This window comes from Thunnus albacares, chromosome 18 (assembly GCF_914725855.1).
Source record: "Thunnus albacares chromosome 18, fThuAlb1.1, whole genome shotgun sequence".
NCBI lineage: Eukaryota > Metazoa > Chordata > Actinopteri > Scombriformes > Scombridae > Thunnus > Thunnus albacares.
This window is the reverse complement of record NC_058123.1, coordinates 5,133,460-5,156,504: the sequence shown is the minus strand read 5'-3', so window position 1 is coordinate 5,156,504 and position 23,045 is coordinate 5,133,460. Positions and strand designations below refer to the sequence as shown.

The 23,045-nt window shown below is 38.6% G+C and overlaps 1 protein-coding gene across 1 annotated transcript in view; it reads left to right on the top strand.

The window, feature by feature from the left end:
• Positions 1-11,943: 11,943 nt before the first annotated feature.
• The window catches only part of rph3aa (rabphilin 3A homolog (mouse), a), a 41,206-nt gene continuing 30,104 nt past the window's right edge, over positions 11,944-23,045 (top strand). The window contains exon 1 of the mRNA XM_044333481.1: positions 11,944-12,767. The gene's annotated coding sequence lies outside the window, so the exon portion shown is untranslated. The remainder of the gene's footprint in view (positions 12,768-23,045) is intronic.

Sequence of the window (23,045 nt, the reverse complement as noted above, 5' to 3'; positions counted from 1 at the left end):
CTCTTTCCCAGAGTCCAAGATGACATCCTCAAATGTCTTGTTTTGTCCACAACCCAAAGATATTCAGTTTACCGTCATAGTGGACTAATTGTTGCAGCTCTGTCTGTGTTAGTACTCAGAGGGCAAAAATCATTTCTAATGACAAATAAGAGAAGATGGGGGGAAAAACCCTCCAACACGTGACTCAGCTTGCTCAACAAAGATGTTCATCTTTCTTGCATTTGTACTAAAATTCTGCACAACAGATTTTTAACTTCATCTAATTTCTCCTCGTTGGTTTTTAAGGATCTGAGAGTGAGCAATTATTCTAATTCCTGATTCAGTGTTCAATGTTTCAGAAGAGTCAGACCTGATAGAAGAGGAGGAGGGGTGCTTTTTTATTTGAGAGATCAAATGTGAAAGTATGATTTACAATGTGGGTTAGAATATGTTGGGATAAAAATAATCTTGTCCCAACAAATGTCTTTTAAGATCATATGTATATAGGCCCACTTCTGCAGATGACACTTTCTATGATCAACTCACAAACCAGAAAGAATAACTAAAAGTTATCATTTAATCACTGGCTTATCTGCAACCTGACATGTTTCCCTTTGAGCTAAAGTCGTAGATGCGCCCCATTTAATGGGCTTGCTCTGAAACCTCTACAACCTTGGCTAGGGGATTGTACAACTCAATCCATAAGAATGTACAATTTATGCAATTTATTTCCATTGAATGGCGGATTAATAGTAGATCGGCTGCTGAATTTAGTGTCTCAGACTGCAGGAGGAGCGGCTCATCTCTGCTTTCTCTACAGACTGATTAATGCAGGATAAACCCTCCGTCAGTCATCAGTAAGTAGTGGGACACAGTAATAAAACACTGTGTTCAACCACTGAGGATGAACTCACCTCAATTGTTACTCCACACGTGAAACCTCTTCAACCACAAAATATCGAAGAATGTTCCAGCCGTTAACGTTAGTTGTGAGTTCACTTTTAGTTCCAAACCACAATTTTAAAAACCAAACGGCAGATTTCTAGAGGGGCAAAGCGCTAACAACATGCACAAAGAGCCATTAAAGTGTCAAACACTGAAAATTGTCGGTTACATTACCTTTAGATGGAGAGAAGAAGCTGCGTCACGATGTCAGAGACACTCTAAGCAATCATACAGGAAATAAGCGGTAAGAGAGCGCGAGCTGTGACTTGCTGATCGCCTCACTACGGCGGAGGGCCACACAGAGAAAAAATGTTTGAGATTACTAGAAAAAAAGTCATAATATTACAAGAATGAAGTCGTAATTCTACGAGATAAAAGTGATGTAACCTATTTCTACTTCCAGCCATCTCCTCTTAAGAGGCAATTTCTTCCAAGTCCGTACTTTCTACAGAATTTCTACAGAAGTGCTGATACCCTACTCATTATAATCTGGTGCTGATGTGCCAATAGATGACACATCAGCACCTAGTAAAATGTGGTCATATACAGCCCTGAAAATTTTCCTCTCAGTACATATATGACAGTTTCTTCTGCTTTACGGAAAAAAATAGCGCCACTCTGCCACTGAAACTACACCGTAGTTGGAGGGGGGGATTATCCTAAATTCATGTCAGCATTTTAACTGTGTATATTAACATTTTACTAGAATGTGTGAAAGCTTTTCAGTAGTTTTTATAGTGTGTTTCAGTTGCGTCTGTAAAAGCATTTAACTTGTATGTGTGTGTGGTTTTCAGTACAGTATGTGAATGATTTCTGACGGAAGTCGAGAACAGCTGATTTGAGTCAGTTCTATCAACTCGGAGTAGTTTCACCTTGAGTTAAGCGCGTGCACCACAACTATAAATAGCCAGCATCAATGGAGCCCCGATTTGACGAGTCACCATGGCAACGAGGAAGAGGAGGGCGGCGTTTTTTACCCCGCTGGAATTGGAAATCTTAATTCGCTCATACGGCGAATTTCAACACATTTGCAAAAAGAAGTGCAACACCGCTGCAGCTGCGAAAGAGAGGGAGACGGCGTGGGAAAACATTGCTGATCGAGTCAATGCGTAAGTTTAAATGTAGTCATTTGCAATCACAATATTACACGGGGAAACTGCTTGAATGGTCGCCTATTAATTTATTTCATTTAGGTGCAATCCGGCTGGGGAGAAGCACACTTGGCAGCAGCTCAAGATGAAATATAAAAACATTGTTCAAACAGGTAAGACCTCGGCATAATCTCATGGGGGTACCTCATTTTCATCATGTTTTACATTGTAAAGTAAATATTAAGTGGCTGTTTGACTGTGCAGTTTTATCCCCAACATAATGCTGTTTTCACACACACAAATGTCTTCTCATCTACATCATGTTCTGTTAGATAATTAAGCGTATTTAAACTAACACATATTTCTATTCAGCCAACAGAAAGAAGGCAGATGCCCGTAAAACGGGTGGTGGCCCAGCACCGCCACCTCTAATGGAGGCAGAGGAGCTGGCCCTAAGCCAGAATTTAGGAAGGCCAGTGGTTGAGGGAATCCCTGGAGGGAGCTCATCCTCTGAGCCCACCCCCCAAGACACAAGTGCTTTTATAAAATGTAATATGCCTAGGCCTATATATCTTTTTTAGCCTATTCATACAAATATTTATTTCCCTTTCATGTCTTTTTTTTCTTTTTTTCCCCAACAGATTCTGATGGTGCTATATGCCTGGTGGATCCCCCTCACGCCACAACAGACCTTGTAACTGTAAGTAGGCAATACTCCAAAGATTTTGCCAAATGGTAGTTTAAGTATACTGAAACATATCACATATCTAGGATGAAGAGGACGAGGAAACTGTGTCTGCTGCCTTTACAGACGGGGATCCAAAAAGGCCTATAGAGGTAACATGATATGTTACTGATAGTTCTCTTCCCATTCACATTTCTTACCATTCTGGTGGAAAATAGAGAGAGACATTTAGCCTACACTGAAGTATTAACACATTCTCATCCTTTTTAACAGAGCATGGCTGGGCAGCAGCAGCAGGAGGGTCCCTCAGCTTCCACTGCACAGATTGACACAGTGAGATAGATGTTCAGTAAACACCAGAGGTTCATTCTGTGGAATTCATGTGCAACTGTATAATTTAATGTCCTCCTTATGTATTCCTGGTTACCAGTAAAAGAAGTTTACAGAATACACCTGCTGAAAAAAATACAGAAAACTGACAAAGAAATGCTGTACTTGGACCGCCAGATTAGGAAGGCAGATCTGGAAATTGAAATACTGGAGCACAAGTTAGAGGTGAGTGCATGGTCACAGGTGAATTATGTTAATTATGTTAACTCTTGGAACATTAACTAAACTAGCTTTTGTATTTGTAGGAAATAAAGAAGACCAAATGAAATGTGTATTATGGCTTTGACTGCTGTGGTGGTGGTGATGATGGTGACTTAAACTCTAAAGTGATTATGGCATATGGTGTCTCTGACTGCTCTGCTGTCCTGGATAGCTGGCAGGTGGATGGGGTCATCATCAGGATCTTCAATTTGTAGGGCAGGGTGTTGCTCTCCTCTAATAGTGGCAATATTATGAAGAACAACACATGCCACAATAATATCACAGGCCCTCTCAGGGGTCACCCTGAGGTGACGTAGGCACTGGAAACAGGCTTTCAGCAGGCCTATAGTCATCTCCACCCAGGCTCTCGTCCTGCAGTGAGCCCGGTTGAAGTTCTTTTGGGGGCCTGGTTCAGGGTCGGGGTAAGGGGTCAGCAGCCTAGGTTGGCATGGGTAACCCCTGTCACCCAGCATAAGGCCATCAAACTCTCCTGTAATGTATAGTGGATACATTAGTGTATTAAAGGAGGGAGACAAGTGAATTAAATTGTGCAAATCTTTAGGCTGCTTACCACGTTGCAGTCTGTTGCTCAGGTTAGACTCGAGTCCTAGATTTATCCTCGAGTCATGAACAGACCCAGGCCACTTGGCCTCCACATTAGAAATGATGTATGCAGCATCACATATGATCTTGACAGTGCAGAGAATGACAGATGTTAGTTGAACTATGATGCAGTCTTTAACATTTTGAAACAGTAGTCAATCTACATGAACCTGCACATTTATGCTGTGAATGGACTTCCTATTTACATAATCGGCTTCATTATGTGAAGGAGCCATGATGGGAATGTGTGTGCCATCTATGCAGCCAATCACACTGGGGAATCCTAAAAGAAATTAAAATTACTAATCCCAGTCTGAGGTTGCAGCACAATGTCATTAACAGAGTATAATTTAAAATGAATTTAACAGATCTCTACATCATTCACCTGCAATCCTGTGGAACTCCTCCTTGATGGCTCTGACAGGTTTGTGTCCAGGGAAAATGACAAGGATGGGTAAAAGCCGTTTCAGGGCGAGGCAGACTTTTCTGACCGCCCTGCATACAGTTGCCTTACTCAAGTGCTCAGCATCTCCGACATTATACAAAAAACTTCCGTTTGCAAAGAAACGCAGCGCGACGCACAATATCTGCTGGGATGTGAGGGCATGACTACGATTTGTTATGTCGCAAATGTAAGGACGGATTAGGTTGTGTATGTAGATGATTGACTGTGACGTAAAACGGTAGCGCTCAAAAAGATAATGGTCTGGAAATGCCATAATATCTATACGCGGTCTGATAACTATCTCCTGACGAATAGGCCTATTTAATTCTCTGCGCAGTAATGCTGCACCTTCATCCACGGGATCATTATCAAATGGACATGCCATGATGGTGAAAAAGTCGCCACCTACTGTGCCTAATGGACTTCTAATATAGCCTACTGACTCTGATTGTTTTAATGATTTTTTTAAATGACAGACGGCAGAACTACGCCAAAACTTGCCTGCTGACTGAATGAATGAGGAAATCAAATGGAGTGTGTGGCTCTGAAAGAGGGCGGAGACAGAGAGAAACTCGAGGTTCATTGAGAAAAACCTGGTCCCGGAAACTGACCAAGAGCTTACGTTACCTCTCTCTCTGAAACAGGCTAGAGTTATCCCTCTTTCTCTGGTTTGAGTTACCTCCCTTTTTGAAACGGAAAACAGAGTCTCCCTCATTTCAGGGTTAACAAACTCCGAGTTTTCACTAAACCTGCTTTGGGAAACGGACCCCAGGTATAAGAAAGCTTAACAGGTGATTAGAGGTGTGTTTGAGGCGCCCTAAGTTAACTAATTAACTTCATATATTTTCTGACACAGTTGGATATCTTTTGGACTGATGATTCAACTAGTTTCATACCAATCCAAACTGTGAAAGAGCTCCAATTGGACCTGCAATCATTGTTTTTTCAATATTGTGTTGCAATGTTGCCCCCTAGAGGCAAAAAAAGAGAAAAACTACAACAAAAATAAATGAATGCAGTTTTAATTTTTGTCTTTTTGTCTCTTTCTTTCTCCCTTGACTTTCTCCCATCAAAATATTCTTCCTTTTTCCTCTTCCTCTTTTTCTTTCTTTATCTTTATTTCAGCCTCTTCAGCCTGATGTCACAGGGTTACAGACAAAGTCCTCGAGAAGCATCTGATTCGCCACAGGACGCCCTTTCAGATGGCGATCGCTCACTCACGAGACTCCACGCTTAGGCAACACTGCTCCATGCCACCACCGCCAGGGATACAAGCTGATGTGTTATGACATCCCTGCAGAAGACACACACACACACACACACACACACACACTTCCAGGCATTCAGAGTGAACGAGCAGCATCTGGACAATTTCTCTGAAGGACTTTATACCCAGGGTTATTAATGACATTACTGAACAGAGACATGTGTGTATGCAGGGCAGGCACATGTCTACCTTCCCCCTACACACACACACACATTTTCCCAGGTCACTCTCGTAGGCTCGAGTTTGGTATTTTGACCGTCGCCATCTTTGATTTTTGGAGCCAGAAGTAACCAGGTTTGGACAAGAGGGTGGAACCAACCCTAGCGCTAGCTGCTAGCTTGGTTAGCATGGTGCATTTACAGTCTATGGTTAACTGTGATAATGCTAATGCTAATTTTTGCTGGCGAAAAACAGGCTTAAAACCATTAAATCAAAATGTACTTACTGGAAAAACAGAATATCCCACTCCTGCAGGTCTAGAGGGTCTTTTACACTGAACAAGACTTTTTTAGGCCACCAAAATGTTACAATTATTTTCATGAACTGAAAATACACTAAAATAGCGGCAGCTACACCTATATTCCTATTCTAATCTGGGGTTACAGTACGTAATGTATGTAATCAATGTTATCGCTGTGGTAGCAACTTGCCATGTCCTAAAGCATACACTGCTTTATCATCTATTTTACTCTAAATGGGACCATAATTTACAAAATGAACATCATGCTGTGTTGAAGAAGACTTGAAACTAGCGACTGAGACCATAAGCTCATTAGGAAAGTGTTTACTGAGGTAATAAATCAAGTGAGAAGTAGGGTCATTTTCTCATAGACTTCCATACAATTGGACTTCATTTTGGAGCCAGTGGAGTCGTCTCCTGCTGGCCATTAGAGGGAATGTAGGTTTAAGTCACTTCCGCGTTGGCTTCATTTCTCAGCCCCAGAATTATCCGCTTGGTCCCAAAGATGTAACAGAAATGCACACTCACACACACACACACACGCTATCTACACGCCATTGACCGTAAGCCCTCAGCATGCACAGTCATGAATTTGGCATTTATCCATCATTTGTCATTAACTATGCTTCCCCTTCTTTCCCCTTTTCTGTTTTTCTGTAATGTTGGTCTTTCATCCCTCTCTGTTTTTCTCGTCATTTCCTACAATTTCACTATGGCTGAGGGCACCTTCATCACTACCAAATAATCCCCCCAAAAAACTCCAAATTTGGTGATTTTAACTTTTAGAGACCCACTAATATTTAGCACATATAAGAGTAAAGTTACACCAAAAAAGGACGGAGGTATAGTGTTCTTAGCCATAATTTTCCTGCCTCCTCTACCTGCTCCTGATGATGGTTTTGAAGTCAATTTATCAGACACAGCTAACAGATACGGTCTAACTTGTAGTACTGCTGCTCTCATTTGGTTAAAATTCCTCCTTAGAGCATATTTAAAAAAGGCCTTAAAGGATATTATCAGCAATGCTCATGTGCAGAGTCAAACCAACAATGAATTGATCTATTGTGTGTGTATCCAAAGCCTGAAATATATTATTCCTCTGTGCTGTAGACCTCCGTTGTTGTCCAAAAACTATTAAAAACACGTCAATGAGCCACACCGCCGCACTGGGTGACATGTTCCTTCATCACGAAGAGTTTGGTCATGTTAGTTTGTTTAGAAACGGCTCCAAAGACTAATAACAGTGATCACATTTTCAGTTTCTCCAGAGAGTTTCTGGGCTCATGGAAAGTTGAACCTCTTTGTTCATTGAACGCACCGAGCAAATTACTCCTGTTACCACATCTTAGATGAGGATGATTTATCAACCATGAGGCCTTCCTGGCATTATCTGTTTTTGGACACTGGTTTAGATCAGGCTGCCAGTTTGTTAAATTTGTTTGTTAATTTGCTCTGTTCATCTCTATAATTACACCCACATCCTCTCAGGGCTGTCCTCTGTGCAGTGTTCAGCATTACTTGCTCGTGGGCAGTCCTTTTGCCCTCCTCTTCTCTAACTACTGTACAAACACAACTCTAGTTGTATCCCTGAAGCATTTCTGCATCATTTGCAAATCTGATTGTATCACATCAAGCATCCATCCATCAGCCTCTTCTTACATTGTAGTATATCATGCTTGAGTTAATGCTGAGGTACTCATCAGCTGGTATGCACGTCTCTTCTTTGGCTTATATAAGTAATTATGTGTTTTCATAACCAGCTTCATTGTGTAAATATGCAGCGGTGGAAGAAGTATTCAGATCCTTTACTTAAGTAAAAGTACCAATACAGCAATGTACAAATACTCCATTACAAGTAAAAGTCCTGCATGAAAAATCCTACTACAATAAAAGTATATAAGTATTATGAGCTTGATGTAGTTAAAGTATTGCAGTAAAAGTACATAAGTATTATGAGTTTGATGTAGTTAAAGTATTGCAGTAAAAGTACATAAGTATTATGAGTTTGATGTAGTTAAAGTATTGCAGTAAAAGTACATAAGTATTATGAGTTTGATGTAGTTAAAGTATTGCAGTAAAAGTACATAAGTATTATGAGTTTGATGTAGTTAAAGTATTGCAGTAAAAGTACATAAGTATTATGAGTTTGATGTAGTTAAAGTATTGCAGTAAAAGTACATAAGTATTATGAGCTTGATGTAGTTAAAGTATTGCAGTAAAAGTAGTGGTTTGGTCCCTCTGACTGATATATTATTATATATGACATCATTAGATTATTAATAGTGAAGCATCAGTGTTAGAGCAGCATGTTACTGTTGTAGCTGCTGGAGGTGGAGCTAGTTTACACTACTTTATATACAGTTAGCTAGTTTAGTCCACTGGTTCCCAACCTAGGGGTCAGGGCCCCTCCAAAGGGTCAGCAGATAAATCTGAGGGGTCGTGAGATGATTAATGGGAGAGGAAAGAAGAAAAAACAAAGTTCTGATACACAAATCTGTTTTCAGTTTCTGGACTTTTTCTCTAATCTTTGATTTTTGCTGAAATATTGGATCATTTGAACATTTATTGAAATGAAAGCATGTGAGAAGTTTAGAGGGAAAAATCACTATTTGGTGGAGCTGTTAACAACTCATAGACATGTGAAATGTGACCCCGACTACACACTGCTTTTTGTAAGACGTCAAAAGCCAAAAAGGTTGGAAACCACTGGTTTCATCTTTAACAACGTGTTGTGTTTTAAAAGCTTGTTATATTATCCATTGTGTCAAATCTTCATCTGAAAAGTAACTAAAGCTGTCAAATATTTCTTTATTAATTTTTTGTCTGAAAAATGTCAAAAATTTCCTCTGAGTCCAAGGTGAGGTATTCTAGATGACTGTATTGTGCAACAAAAAGATATTCAATTTACCACAATATAAAACAGTATATACAATATAAAAAATATAAAACACAAAAAGCATTTTTGCTAGAAAAAAAATGATGATGATTGTCCAATTTTCTGGTGATTAATTTTCTGTCAATCAACTTTTAAAAAAATGTTTTTTAATTTAATAAAAAAGGTTTTATCTTATATTATTGTGTATTTTATTACATTTTATTTTGTATTCTTTTAATTGTCTGATTTTACTTGCTTCATTGTGATCCTGGTTCAACCATGTAAAGCACTTCCGAACTGTTTTTAAAAGTGCTGTATGAATAAAGATTATAATTATATTATTGTTGTTGTTGTTTCAGCTCTAATTTTATTTTTTTATTTTCCTGCATCACTTCCTGTTCGTTGGGCCTTGAGGATGCTGTGAGGATCAATCTAACACGTGTTAATCACCTGAACCTCACTAAACCTGATATTTTAAAACTTTATTCATAACTATTAATTAAATTAATATAACACAAACTCAAATCTCTGTTCTGTTGAGGAAACTGTTGATTCTTCTCTTCACATCGTCTGGCTCGCAAACAGGCTGTTTTGGTGCTTTTTCAAGGTTGAGTTAACATTCAATTTCATGCAAATCTCATAGCCTTCCGAAATGTTTGGACAATTAAGTGTGCAATGTACCGTAACTACACAGAGCAGACGTGGGGGGGGGGGGGGGGGGAGCCAGTGGCAAATTGTTAGACATTACAACAAAGGAGCCACAAGAGGGCAACAACAGGCCGGCCAGTACAGCACATTTTAAATGACTGGCTGGCATTTGTTTAATTAGAGCTGAACCTTCAGAGGGCAGAAAGTGGTCCTCAGGGACACTAACTACAAATCAATAAATCATAGTGTGTCCCCAGATGCTGATGTTTATTTCAATACCTTCATGTGTCGGTGTCACATCCCACATGTGTGCCAGTAACAGGCTTTGTTGCTCCAGTGACCAGCTCTAGAAAATGGCTTAAGGTTAACCCTTGGCTACGTTTGCTGAATAATAGAATTACATAATCATTATGGTCTCTAATTGCACAGTGCAGCAGGCCTATTGGATTTGTATTGTATTGCACATAATAAGTGCAGCTGTTTTGCTTGAGGGTAAATAAAGAACCAAAAATAGATCTATTAGAAAGTAACTTATTCCCATATGGTGCGTGAATATGAGTCTTGTGCGGCACATGTGTACAGTCAGAGACACAGAGTTAAATAGGCAGCAGCGGGTTTTAATCTATCAAGCAATAACAGAACAGGAATGTAATGGTTTGATTGGGGATTGTAGAAGATGTCAGGGGTGGAAGAAGATCCTTTATTTAAGTAGAAGCACTAATACAACAAGGTAAAAACTGCATTCAAAATTAACCCTCTGCAGTCTGTCTGTTGATATGTGAATACATTTTTTATTTACAGTAATAGAACTTTATTTAAATAAGATATCATAACATAAGCTTAAAAAACATTGAATTATTAATATCCTCAGTGATTTGAGGATGAAAATGGCACTTTATATGTAAATGTACTGTGTTATAGTTTTATTTTTCACATTTTCTGCTGTATTGCAGCCTTTTTACATATGTTCACCTCAAGTTTTGGACCTTTGACCATGTTTAACACCGACATCCAACATCATAACAGTATAAAAATAACAAAAAACAACAAAAAATGTGACAAATATCCTTTAAATAGAAGTACTAATACAACAATGTAAGAATCCTGCATTCAAAATCTTACTAGTACAGACATATTTTCAGCAAATTAATTTTAAATATCATTTGAAGACATAAAAGGCACAAAAACCAAGTTGCTTTAAATCACTTTACATGTAAATATACTGTGTTACAGTTTTATTTTTCACATTTGCTGCTGTATTTGTAAGCCTTTTTACATACGCTCACCTTAAGTTTTGGACCTTTGATCATGTTTAACACAGACATCCGACATCATAACATTTTAAAAATAACAGAAAATTACAAAAATTGTTATACATACCCTTTAAGTAGAAGTGCTAATACAACAATGTACAAGTCCTGCATTCAAAATCTTACTAGTACAGTAGTATTAACAGCAAAATTCATTTTAAATATCATTTGAAGACATAAAAGGCACAAAAAACAAGTTGGTATTAAATCACTTTACATGTAAATATACTGTATTATATATAAAACAGATAAATCTGAGGGATCATGAGATGATTAATGGGAGGGAAAGATGAAAAACAAAGTTCTGATGCACAAATTTGCATTTATATTATGGCATTTTCTTTAATCTTTGCTTTTTTGTGTGAAATATTTGACAACTTAACCTCTTTGTCCTCAAACAGCTGTTTAAATGAAACAATCTCAGAAGTTTAGAGGGGAATTTTCTCTTTGGTGAAAGTGATGACAGCTCATAGACACATGAAACGTGACAAGGAGACACAATTAGACTCTGCTTTTTTGTGGGAGGTCACAGTTTCAAAAAGGTTGAAAAGCACTGGTTTAAATCTTTAACAGTGTATTTTAATTTTATGTGTATCTGTCTAGAGACTGCAGATTAGTTTAAAGCTAAATCTGGCATAAATCATCTCTTCTCATTTTGAGATTAATGTTTTTCATGCACAGTCCTTGTTTAATAAAGACTAATAATTATTATTATTTATAAGATTATAATGTGTTTTTTAATGTAAAATCTTTATCTTCAAAGTGACTATAACTGTCAGATAAATGTAGTGGAGGATAAATATAATAAAGTCAAGAGATTGTGATATGTACAGCAGATACGTACAACAACACAGAACTACTCTCTGGAGACTAAAAACGTGATCGCTGTTGTCGCTGTGTAGACAAACTAACGTGACCAAACTCTTAATAATGAAGGAACATGTCACCCAGTGCAGCGGTGTGGCTCATTAACGTGTTTTTAATAGTTTTTTTGGACAACAACAGAGGTCTACGGCACAGAGGAATAATATATATCAAGCTGTGGATACACACACAATACTTGTTAGTGAGTTTAGCTATGCACATGAGATTTGTTGGCAATAAGAATAATGTAGAAAATTGCCAGACATATCCTTTAAAACATGTGTTAAGGGGATATTTAAATATTTGCATCCATCAAAAATACAGACAGGATTTATCAATACATCCATCCAGAGTTTTTTTACAGTAGTAAAATAACGAAACAAAAAATACATAAATACAGGATAAAAGCCATCTGATTGAGATATGACATAAAACAGAATAAATAAAGGTGGTTCTTGAAGGTTTAGCTCATATTAGAGACAGTTTATCCACATATAGATATAGTTCTTATGGCCTCACAGTTCAGGGTGTCTACATATATGCTAAAAATGTCTTTGAATACACTAGAGTTGCTGGTGTGAATATAATACTTCCCAGATATCAAGAGCGAGTTTACAACGTATACAACATCACAGCCTTTAAAATGTTCCTCAGTCATTTCATCTTGTAGTTTGCCTTGCCAGCAATTGGCAAGCCAAGTGGCATTCCCATTTAGTCTTCTTCTGCTGATGAGATGAGAGTGGACGGATTTAGTTAAACAGAGAGAGAGAGAGCGACAGGGAGAGAGAGAGGGAGGGAGGGAGGGAGGGAGGGAGGCGGAGCGAGGGTTTTACTACAGTGTGTGTTGAGGAGGCTGGCAGTGAGGAGGAGGAGGAGGAGAGTACAGGAAAGGATGCTGGATGCTGAGACAGAGCTGCTGTCGTAACATTGTGTGTCACAGAGAAGCAGCTCTCATCCTGACAGAAAAGAAAAAGAACAACACCACATCTGCTCGGAAGCCTAAGGTAAGACGACACAGTCTGTTTTTATTTACTTTAAAAGCTTAAGAGTTTTAACTGTTTTTTTTGTTTGTTTGTTTTTTTTTAATTATGACCTTTCATGGCTTTTAGTTTCAACTTTTTCATTCCAGGTTGCTTCATAGCAGCTTACCTAATAATAAGCTGTTTAATTAAAAGGAATATTTCTGATATTTCCACAAATACCTCTTGTGTCTTCTGTAAAATAATACAAACAAATTCACTATTTCAATTTAAAAAACACTTTGATATGATTTGTGACCAAAAAAAAGGGAGGATTGATTGTGATTTCTTGAGATACATTCAATGTTTGTTTTATTTCTTTTAAATACAGTGTTCACAGATAGCTGATGTGATCTGAATTGTATCCTACGATTTACATTGTCAATTTACCTCAGGCACTGGCAGCTGGCAGAGGAGGAACGCAAAGGAAAAGAAAGCAGTGAGGGGGGATAAATGACTCATAAATGAATGATTCAAACAGCTTATTAATTACTTTGTCAGTCATCATCACACAACACAATGGTCCACCCTAACACCACACTATGGTAGCACTATAGTAGCATGCTTGTATATACACATTTATCATGGCGGAAGGTGGAGATAAAAGATTTTTTTAAAATCTGATAATGTTGAGATATAAGATTTTAATTGTTGAGCTTTACAGTTTTTATTGAGCTAGTAGGTGGATTTGTTACCTTTGGAAAGAGCTAGGCTAGTTCTTTCCCCTTGTTTCCAGTCTTTATGCTAAGCTAAGCTAACCATCTCCTTCATAGTTCCATATTTAATGCACAAACATGAGAGTGGTATCAATCTTCTGATATAACGCTTAGCAAGAAAGCAAATCTGTATGTCGCAAAATGACAAACAATTGTTTTAATCAAAAAAGAGAGAACATGTAAAAGTGTAAAAACAACAAATGTGCTGCACATAACTCCCAGAAAGCAGCCAGGCTAGCAGTTGTTTCCAGTCTTTATGCTAAGCTAAGTTAACCATGTCCTTTGTAGCTTCATATTTAATGAACAGACACAAAGCTGGTATTGATCTTCTTATCTAACACTTAGCAAGCAAAAAAGCACATTTCCAAAAAATGCCTTAATTTGTGAAAAAAAAAACCCAAAAAACAAAAAACACGTAAAATGTAAAAACAGCAACATATAACTCCCCCCAAAAACATAACTCATTGTTTTTACACTTTGGTTTTTGTACAGTTAAACAAATGAGATAATAAAACATGTTAATTAGAGAGATTTAGAGGAGCTAGCCAGGCTAGCTGTTTCCCCTTGTTTCCAGTCTTTATGCTAAGCTAGGCTAACCCTCTCCTTGAAATGGACTGACATGAGATTGGCATTAATCTTCTGGTCTAACTCTCAGCAAGACAGCACAAAAGTTTTTTTTTACCAACTTCACATTTGCATTTTGTTACAGATAAACAAATATGATATGACATGTTAATTAGTGAGATTTAGAGGTGCAGGACTGTGTTGCAGCGGCTGTTTGTAACTCCATCACAAGTTTGGGTGTTAAGTCCATCTTAAATTCTTAGTTACTACTAACTAGTTTCAAACTAGTGATTTACTGAATCAGGTTGCACCATTAAAACTTAAGAAATGTCTCATATAGGAAACGCTTAGTAATGGAGAAACAAGTTGCAAGGACACGTCTGTAGCACCGTCAAATAAGAAGCAACCAACTATGAAGTCACTGTAGCATCATGAACTGTACCATTACTTCCAAAAACAACAGTTTTAGTTGCCAAAAGATAAAATTAACTTAATTAATACTTTGTGAATATAGATATGACATTATTTTATTTCTATCTGCATACCTGGAGAAATATGTGTTTAAGAATTATTAGTATTCATGCTGTTTACAGTGAGAGGGAAATAGCCGATTATGCTAAACTAACCAATGTTATTTGGTCATTTAGTCTAATGACATTGGCATAAAGTTTTGTAATTTGAGGTTTAGTGTATTTTTTCACAGAAAAAATTACACTAAACCTCAAAAAAAAAAACATACATACAAAAAAGCGAGAAGCTTTAAATAATAACAACAACATAAGCTAACGTTACTTTTGTCAGATGGATAATTCAGCTAGCTAATGCAACAGTTACACCTGGCAGTTAGTAGCTGTAGACATTTACTGACAGCTCATCTCTACTTAAGAACTAGTTTATAATTTAGGTTTTCAATTAGTGATGTGTAAAACTGCACTCAGTAAACACTGACATTATAACGAGGCAAAGTTTGAACTTACAAACAGCTAGTTCTACTGGCTAGCTAGGATGGCTGTTTCCCCCTGTTTCCAGCCTTTATGCTAAACTAGGCTAACTGTCTCCCTTGTAGCTTCATATTTAACGGACATATAAGAGAGTGGTATTGACTTGGCAACAAAGCGATAAGTGCAGGCTGTTTCCCTAAAGGTCGGACTATTTCTTAATAAAATAAAATACAAAAGCTATTAGGAAATACAGTCTTTCACAAAGTGGACAGTGAAATGTGTGCAGCAGAGATGAAGAGGCGCTCTGTCGTCTCTTTGTTTTAGTCACTGGTCATCTCCAGAGAAGCCATCCTTACACAAAGCTGACTGCCTAACGTTTAGTGGCAGCAGTGAAGCTACAAAGGAAGGGACGAGGAGAGAGGAGGAAGAATTGAGGCATGGATTTAGTGTGTGTGTGTGAAATCAATTTGCAATACCATAACACTCACTTTTTTTATTCGGTCTATCATCCCCAGCCACAGTCGAGTTTATCGAGCCTCCTCTTCTTTCCCATGCTCCCTGTAATCCCTACTGAATGCCCCTTTTGACCCCCAATCAGCCATATTGACTACAGTTTGTGTGTGGTGGGTGGTGGTGGATTATACAGGTTGCTGACTGATGTGGCTAATGTGCTTGAACAGAAACGGTTCACGCCAACTCAACACTCCCCGCTTGCTGAACTCAGGGGAAATACTTCTTGCTGTAGGTTTTTATTTTCTTCTTGCATCAGTGCTTTTTGAGATGTTTGCAGTCAAGATGTAATTGTCTTAAGTGCTGCTTTTAGACACCTTAGTGATGAGATATCTGCTGTCAATATGAGGTTAATTAACCATTACCTGAAAGTAAACTAAAGTTAAAGTTCACCCAAATTATAAAAACACATATTCCTAGGATAGTCAAGTATTCTGGGTATTAGGAATCCAGGAACAAATGCAGGAATATATTTTGCCCTTATGTGAGCAAAGCTGAAAGTAGAACTGTGGAAGTAGTAGATGACAGATGGGTGTGTAGTGCACCAGACATTCATTTGCACCCTCTCACAGATTTTTTTATTAACTGTAACTACAATCTTTCCAAAAATATGCCTTACAATAAAGGGACACTGCACTGTTTTTACAAATGAAGATCAGTTTATTCGTCACGAGGAATACAGCTCAGCCTGTGAAAACAGATGTGAAATGTCCTCATGAGGAGTTTTGTAAAGTTTCAGAAAGTAACCCAGATGATTACTTCAACTTTATAACAGAAACCGAGCGTTACAACCTGGGAATGTGGAGTTTAAGAGACGCAGGCATTTCTCAGGCAGGGAGGGTCTAATGCTGTTGCATCAGCGAGTTGCATCATGGGAAATGTAGGAAAGAAGTGTTTCGGGAGCTTGACTCATACCAGGAACTAAAATTTTAAAACAATCTGTGCAATCTCTGTACCGGGAACCTGAGAGATGTCATGGAGATGTTTTTTTTTATGATTTGCTCTCCTTTTAATTTCATATTATATTTCATATTCACATTATTTTGCCTTCTTCCTTCTAGATGGCAGCAAATACCTTTGGTTTGGCACATTCAGTCAATTTTGTTTGACAAAGACAATGAAGAAGAAGTTGAGCTTTTATGAACGGGATGACATGAGCAGTATCATCAATATTTTTTACTGTCTTGTAACACAATGTTGTCTTTAACAGCCAAAACACCAAGTATATCCTCATATCTCAGTCCAAGATTAAAATCAAACTGTATTAAATCCAAGTGAACCACAGTGAGACTGTGAAGTGTACACACAAGACAAGACTAAAGACATGAGGCTGAGAAGTTATTCCAAATCGAGAGCACAGAAGATTTAATTTAATTGTTGTTGGGGTTTTTTCTCCTTGACACTTCTCCATGCTGCTGCATTGATTTAGACATGTAGACATGGTTTTATCTTTAAAATCCGTTTCTTGCAAGTCCCCTAGCTTCATGGATATGCAATACTAAATCACTGGAGAACCACTTCAACCAAACCCTAACTTTACCCAGCCGTTTAAGTTGTCTAACATCCCCTAACCATGCCTTAACCATAGTTTATTTGTCAAAACCACAATCTTTCCCCAACCAGTTCTATCATAGTTGCCATGCTTGTCGAAAGCTTTGGTACTGCAAGTAAAAAAAAACGTCATTAAACGTATTTTGGGGTTTCACAGAATTGTCCAATATCAAAGCTATTGTCTAAAGATAGTGTTGTTGTTTGAGATGATATTTATTAGTGAATGTATGTGGGAAAACACATAAAAAACTGTAGAGTAGATGTAAAATTACTAAAACAGCACTGATGTCCTTTTCACACTGATTACAGTCAGAGTCAGAAAGATGCTTGACTTGTAAAAACACAACAACAAAGCGTCTGGTCTGACTTCTGGACCCCTGACTGATCTTCTATGTCTCAGGAGGCAAATATAGCAGACATTTCTGCATATGAGGGGATGTCACAGTCTATGAATGGTTGATCCACAGATTGGTGGCGGTTGTGTTTGTCAGACATGTTTCCCCCGAGGCCCCGACAGGCAACTCAGGCCATGCAGGAGAGAAATCCACACATAGCAGCATATAAAAGTGTCATAGCGGTTTTTCTGTTTACGGCTCTGTTTCTCTGACACATCCTTCCTGGCTGTAAACAATTCCAGTGCGCCCATGATACACTGCTAATCAAACACTTCTGGCCACTGTGGATTCGTGCATCACATCTGCTGCTCCTGCTGTGTTGTGAGAATTCCCGAGTGCTGGAAACGATAATGCCTCAGCTGCACAACTGAGGAGGAGGAAAGTCAATTACTGTACATCTCAACCGTCCAAATTGCTAAACGCTCCAGTGAATGAGCTCACGTGGAACACTTCTCACTGGAAGTAATGGGAAATGGGAAATTCATGAATTTCAATTGATTGCTTTAATAGATTAGGTCCGAATGGACTTGACCCCAGTTTTATGATCGAAGAGGTAATTTCACACACATAACTGGACAGGTGCCCATATAAAACATGCCAACAATATAAAGCTGCCTTTTATTGCCTTAAACAATACAACATGTGTTTGTGTTGTTTGCATTTGTATTTGGTTTGTTATAGTTTAAGCTCCTAATTTGGGGCATAGCGACCATTCAGACACTCACAAGAAAACAAAATTAAATTTAGCACTTTAGATTTGTAGCATCTTTAGTCGTCTGCATGTAATCCACATAGTAATATTATAATATAACAATATTTCTATGAGCCTTTGTTTACAAATTCCTATACAAAGTAATAATGTTATTATTAAACCAATGAAGAGTCAGGTTAAAACACATTTGAAGGAATTCATGTAACTCACGTCATCTGCACTAAAGACCCTGTTCACCCAAATAACATAAAACCTAAACTGTATTTACTTCTAGTAGTTTCTACTGTAGCTGTGGAGTGTTTCACACATTGTCCACTCTCATAGTTTGGATCAGATTTGGGCTCCGACATGTACAGATGTATTTGAGTTTAGTTTGAGTTTGAAAGTTTATATTTCAAGTGAAGAACGAGAAAAAGAAGTAAAATCTGACTACTACTATTTGTTTACATGGCCTCCAAATCCAGAAACTGGCCAATCAGAACAGAGTGGGTTCCTTGGGAGGGGGGGCCTTAAGTTTTTTTTCCACAAAAAACTTTAATAAGCTCCTTAATAAATCTTTAACTTAAATCTACTCCTCCTCCTTCATTGAAAATAATCTCTGAATATGTGTTATTTCAAAAGTTTTGCTGCTGTACACAAGATGTTTCCTGCTTCGCTGTGAAGTCCATTCTCAGTGTTTTAAGGTTCCACATCACACTTGTGTTAAGTCCGTTTCACACATGCACTGCAGCCCTGAAGTTATCCTGAGGAGCTGTATGTGTGAACGCAAATGTCCAAATCAGTTGGACCAGACATGAAACAAACTTCACCCTTCCAGCTCTCTACTACAAAGTCCATAATGTCTGACTGAGCCTGTGTGTGAATACAGCAGGTCATTTTCTGGAGAATTCACAGCGAGCGAGTGGGCGTGTTGGTGCCGTTTCTATCATGCGACTGGCGCGCAAGAATACAAATATCCAGGAGTGAAGAAGAAGGGTCATTTACACCAAGAGAGACAACGAGATTCGGGAACTTCTGTCGGTAAAGGCTGACGCCAAAATCGTCTGACTAATTCAAGGAACAGCAAGAGACTCAGTTGTTTATGACCAAGTTATGGACCAGATATGTGACCGCACGTACTTCTTGGGTCATGTCCTGCCTCCTGCTCGCTCTACCCAGGCACCACCTCTCACCCCAAAACGAAACGTAGTATTTCCAGTAAGTGAGAACGCGTCTGACACGGACAATCTCCTGATGTGTGCCATGTCAGGACCTGATTCTCCGGACGTTATCCAGAGTTTATATGTTGCATACTGGACCATGACTGGCTCCAAAGTAGCTGTGATGTCACAAATCATGCTCATAGCTACACGTGTTAAACTGAGATTTTATGGTGAGCACAGAGAAACTTTCCTCCTTCAGCAGATGAATGCGAAAACAAACTCTGCACATACATCATTCTGCACACTGAAGAGAATAACGAGCAAAACACATGTTTTGACTGGAGGGGGACTTTAATTTTGTTGGCCTCTTGGGAGTAGCGGAAACATGCCGTAAAGACTGCATTGACATTTTGTACATTGTCATTATTCTATCTCTGTCCTGCTCTAATCCTGCAGCCGACCTCCTCAGTGTTGAAGTGAGACGATTCACAAACTGACTCGATCTGCAGTCTCTCTCTCACACACACACAAACACAGAGGAATGAGAGAGACAGATACAGTAGACAGAAAGAGACAGAGATAGACAATAAGCCTGAGGTTTGCGTTCTGTTTGGCTCAGTTTAGTGGCTTCACTGCTGCCTCTGGTGTATTCACACACGCACAGAGATACGGAGAAGCTGTGATTTCCACTCACCACTTACCATATGGATGTTTGCTCTCGTATTGAACTTGTCATGCAGAGCAAGACATGCAGATGGCCGCAGCAAACATACTGCACACACGACAAGCTGCTAATTACATCTGTTGTTACTTGTATTCTTCTTTTTAACAATTATTTGTTTTTGGTTTTAAAAAAATCCTGCAGATGATTAGAGACATCCTCACTGTTTTGAAATTATTTTGGGGGGAATTTTATGTCTTTATTACAGACAGTAAAGAGACGTCAGCAATTGAGGACTGAGAGATTGTTGGACTCACAACAGACAGTTTGATGCAGCAGAAATACATTCTTCTTTCTTGACAAAACTTGGCACCTACATTACCCACAATGCAACTCAACTGCTGACAGCTCAACCTGAGATTCAGGTGTTTTATGCTAGTTGTGGCTAATGTAGCCTGGAGCTGTTAGCCTCCAGCAGAGATGAGAAGCTACAGATGTCTGGTAACCTCACCTCTTTCTAACTCCACACCCACAGATTTTTTTTTCATTTTCAAACTTGTAGTCTTCAACTCCAATCAATGCTGACTCAAGTGACATCACTTGAGGCAATTTATCAGATTTCGCACAGCAGCTCCAAATAAACAGATTTGATTTCAGATTTTAACAAGACTAACAGTTGACAGTCATGCTAACAGCTCTTCCTGAGGCTGTACATAGGAACAGTGATGATTTGAGCTAAATGCTAACATCAGAATGCTAACATGCACAAAATGAAAATGCTAACAGGCTGATTTTATCAGGTATAATGTTTGCCATGTTCATCATCTTATTTTAGCAACTTAGCATGCTAACATTTGCTAATTACCACTAATGACAAAGTGCAGCTGAGGCTGATGGGAATGTCATAAAGTATTGGAAATTAAAATTTTGACCCCATGGAGGTGCTAGATCAAAAGTCAGAGGATCACCATAGTTATTCACTTTTATCCTGTGAGGGACATTAATATGTGTACCAAATTTCAAAGCAATCCAGTCCAGCAAACAATTCATTTAAAAACCAAAAATATCAACCTAATGGTAGCACTAGAGGAAAGGTTAAGGGGGTCACCAAAGTCAGTAGGAATCATCCTCTGTGGATCATTAATGTCAGTTTACCAAATTTTGGTGCGAATCTGTATAATAGATGTGGAGATATTTCACTGGATAAGTGAACATTTTGACCTGTTGGTGGTGCAAGAGAAATGTTACAGGATCACTAAAGTTATTGCAATTCATGTCTAAACCAAATTTTATGGCAATTCTCAACTTCCGGTCAGCCATGCTGATGTCCCCTCTTGGGGTCGAGTTCAGTTTAAACCAAAAGTCCAAGAGTATCAAATGTCCAGTAAGGCTTGGCGGCTGTGTGGAGTATTCCCATTGGTGACCTGACAAAAACCCAACAATTTATCAACCATATAATGACTAAATTGTTCACTCTGGTGCCTCCATTTTTTCCTAAGTGAAAGGTTAGGGTATCATGAATGTCAGTAGGTTTCATCTTCAAGGCACCATGCATATCTGAACCAAATTTCATGTCAATCCATCCAATAGTTGTTGAGAGATTTCACTCAAAACCAAATAATGTCAACCTCATGGTGACACTGGACAAAGAGTCAGAGGATCATTTACTAGGATTCATCCTCTGGATTCTATGAATGTTTGTGTCAGGAAAAAACATCCAGTAGTTGTTGGGATATTTCAGTCTGGACCAAATTGGTGCACCAACCTTCTGACATTGCCATCTATAAAGCCACATTGCAACAGTAGCATGGCTAAAAATGCACCCATCTGAGTGACAGCACCGTATCCGTCCTCCTGTCATCCGTCAGCCTCCTTGTGTTTGATGTTTTCTTAAACCCATCTTTCACACCCATGTTTTGTTGTCCTGCCACCTCCTCCACTACACAGAGTCGGTGAAGGATTTTCTAGAAAATTATGTGACGTCAAAGCTTTCAGCCACCCATGTTGGGATTTGAAGAACAGATTACTCTTATATCTACGCTTGGCTTTACCCAGGAGTCATCAGCAAATGGTTTGCATGTATGTGTGTGTATATGCGAAGGTTAACCATCCCCAGAGAGTCATCAGACAGGGGATAAAGTAGGTGGTGATGCTTCTTTGCAGAACTAAGCTCCATAAGCTGCTTCCTCACTAGTCTGACGAGCCTCAGTGGAGGAGTGTAGTGGAGGTGAGACCGGATAGATGGATGATGATGAATGGATGAAAGAATGAATGGATGAAGCTTGTGTGCAGATTGAAGGCGATGATAATGGAGGATTGATGCTTGGATGAAATCTCTCAGCTGTGTGAGGAAAGGAATGGGTAATGAAAAGGAGGGAAGTTGCATGAGTGTGTTGAATAAATGTGTGTAGAGATGTTCCAGTCTAATTCAGATGGGAGCGTTTGGACTCATTGGGGAATGTTCTGTGTACCGTAAATAACGGGGATTTTGTGGTTGTAGTTGATGAGGTTGTTTGAACTGGGTTTCCTGAGATGACTTACCTCATTTGAGGTCCAATGAGGGATCCAACAGCTCAAGATGAATGACTTAAAAGTGTAAAAGAACGTAATTTGTACACTGACTCTTTCTATGAATCTTTTAAAGGATAATTCCTGCCTTGTGGCGAAGTTTGTTTTCCCATTAAACAGTTTAATTCTGTGTGCTTCTCCTGTCCTTTGTTGTTGGGATTTCGTCTTAGGTTATCAACTATTACAACAAAACATGTCATTGAAATAAATATGTTTTAGGATAACACTATGGTTAAGACTTGGTTAGGTTTTGACACACAAAGTTAGATTAGATTAGTGATTAGATTTAGGGAAAGATCATGATTTGGGTTAAAATGACTACTTCTTTAAAGGATAAAAGTGCCGATTTTCTTTATTTTTCTGATTGTCAACAAATCTCATGTTTGGATCCAAACCGACAATGAGCTGATCTACTAACAAGTATTGTATGTGTATCCAAAGCCTGATATATCTTATTCCTCTGTGCCGTAGACCTCTGTTGTTATCCAAAAACTATTAAAAAC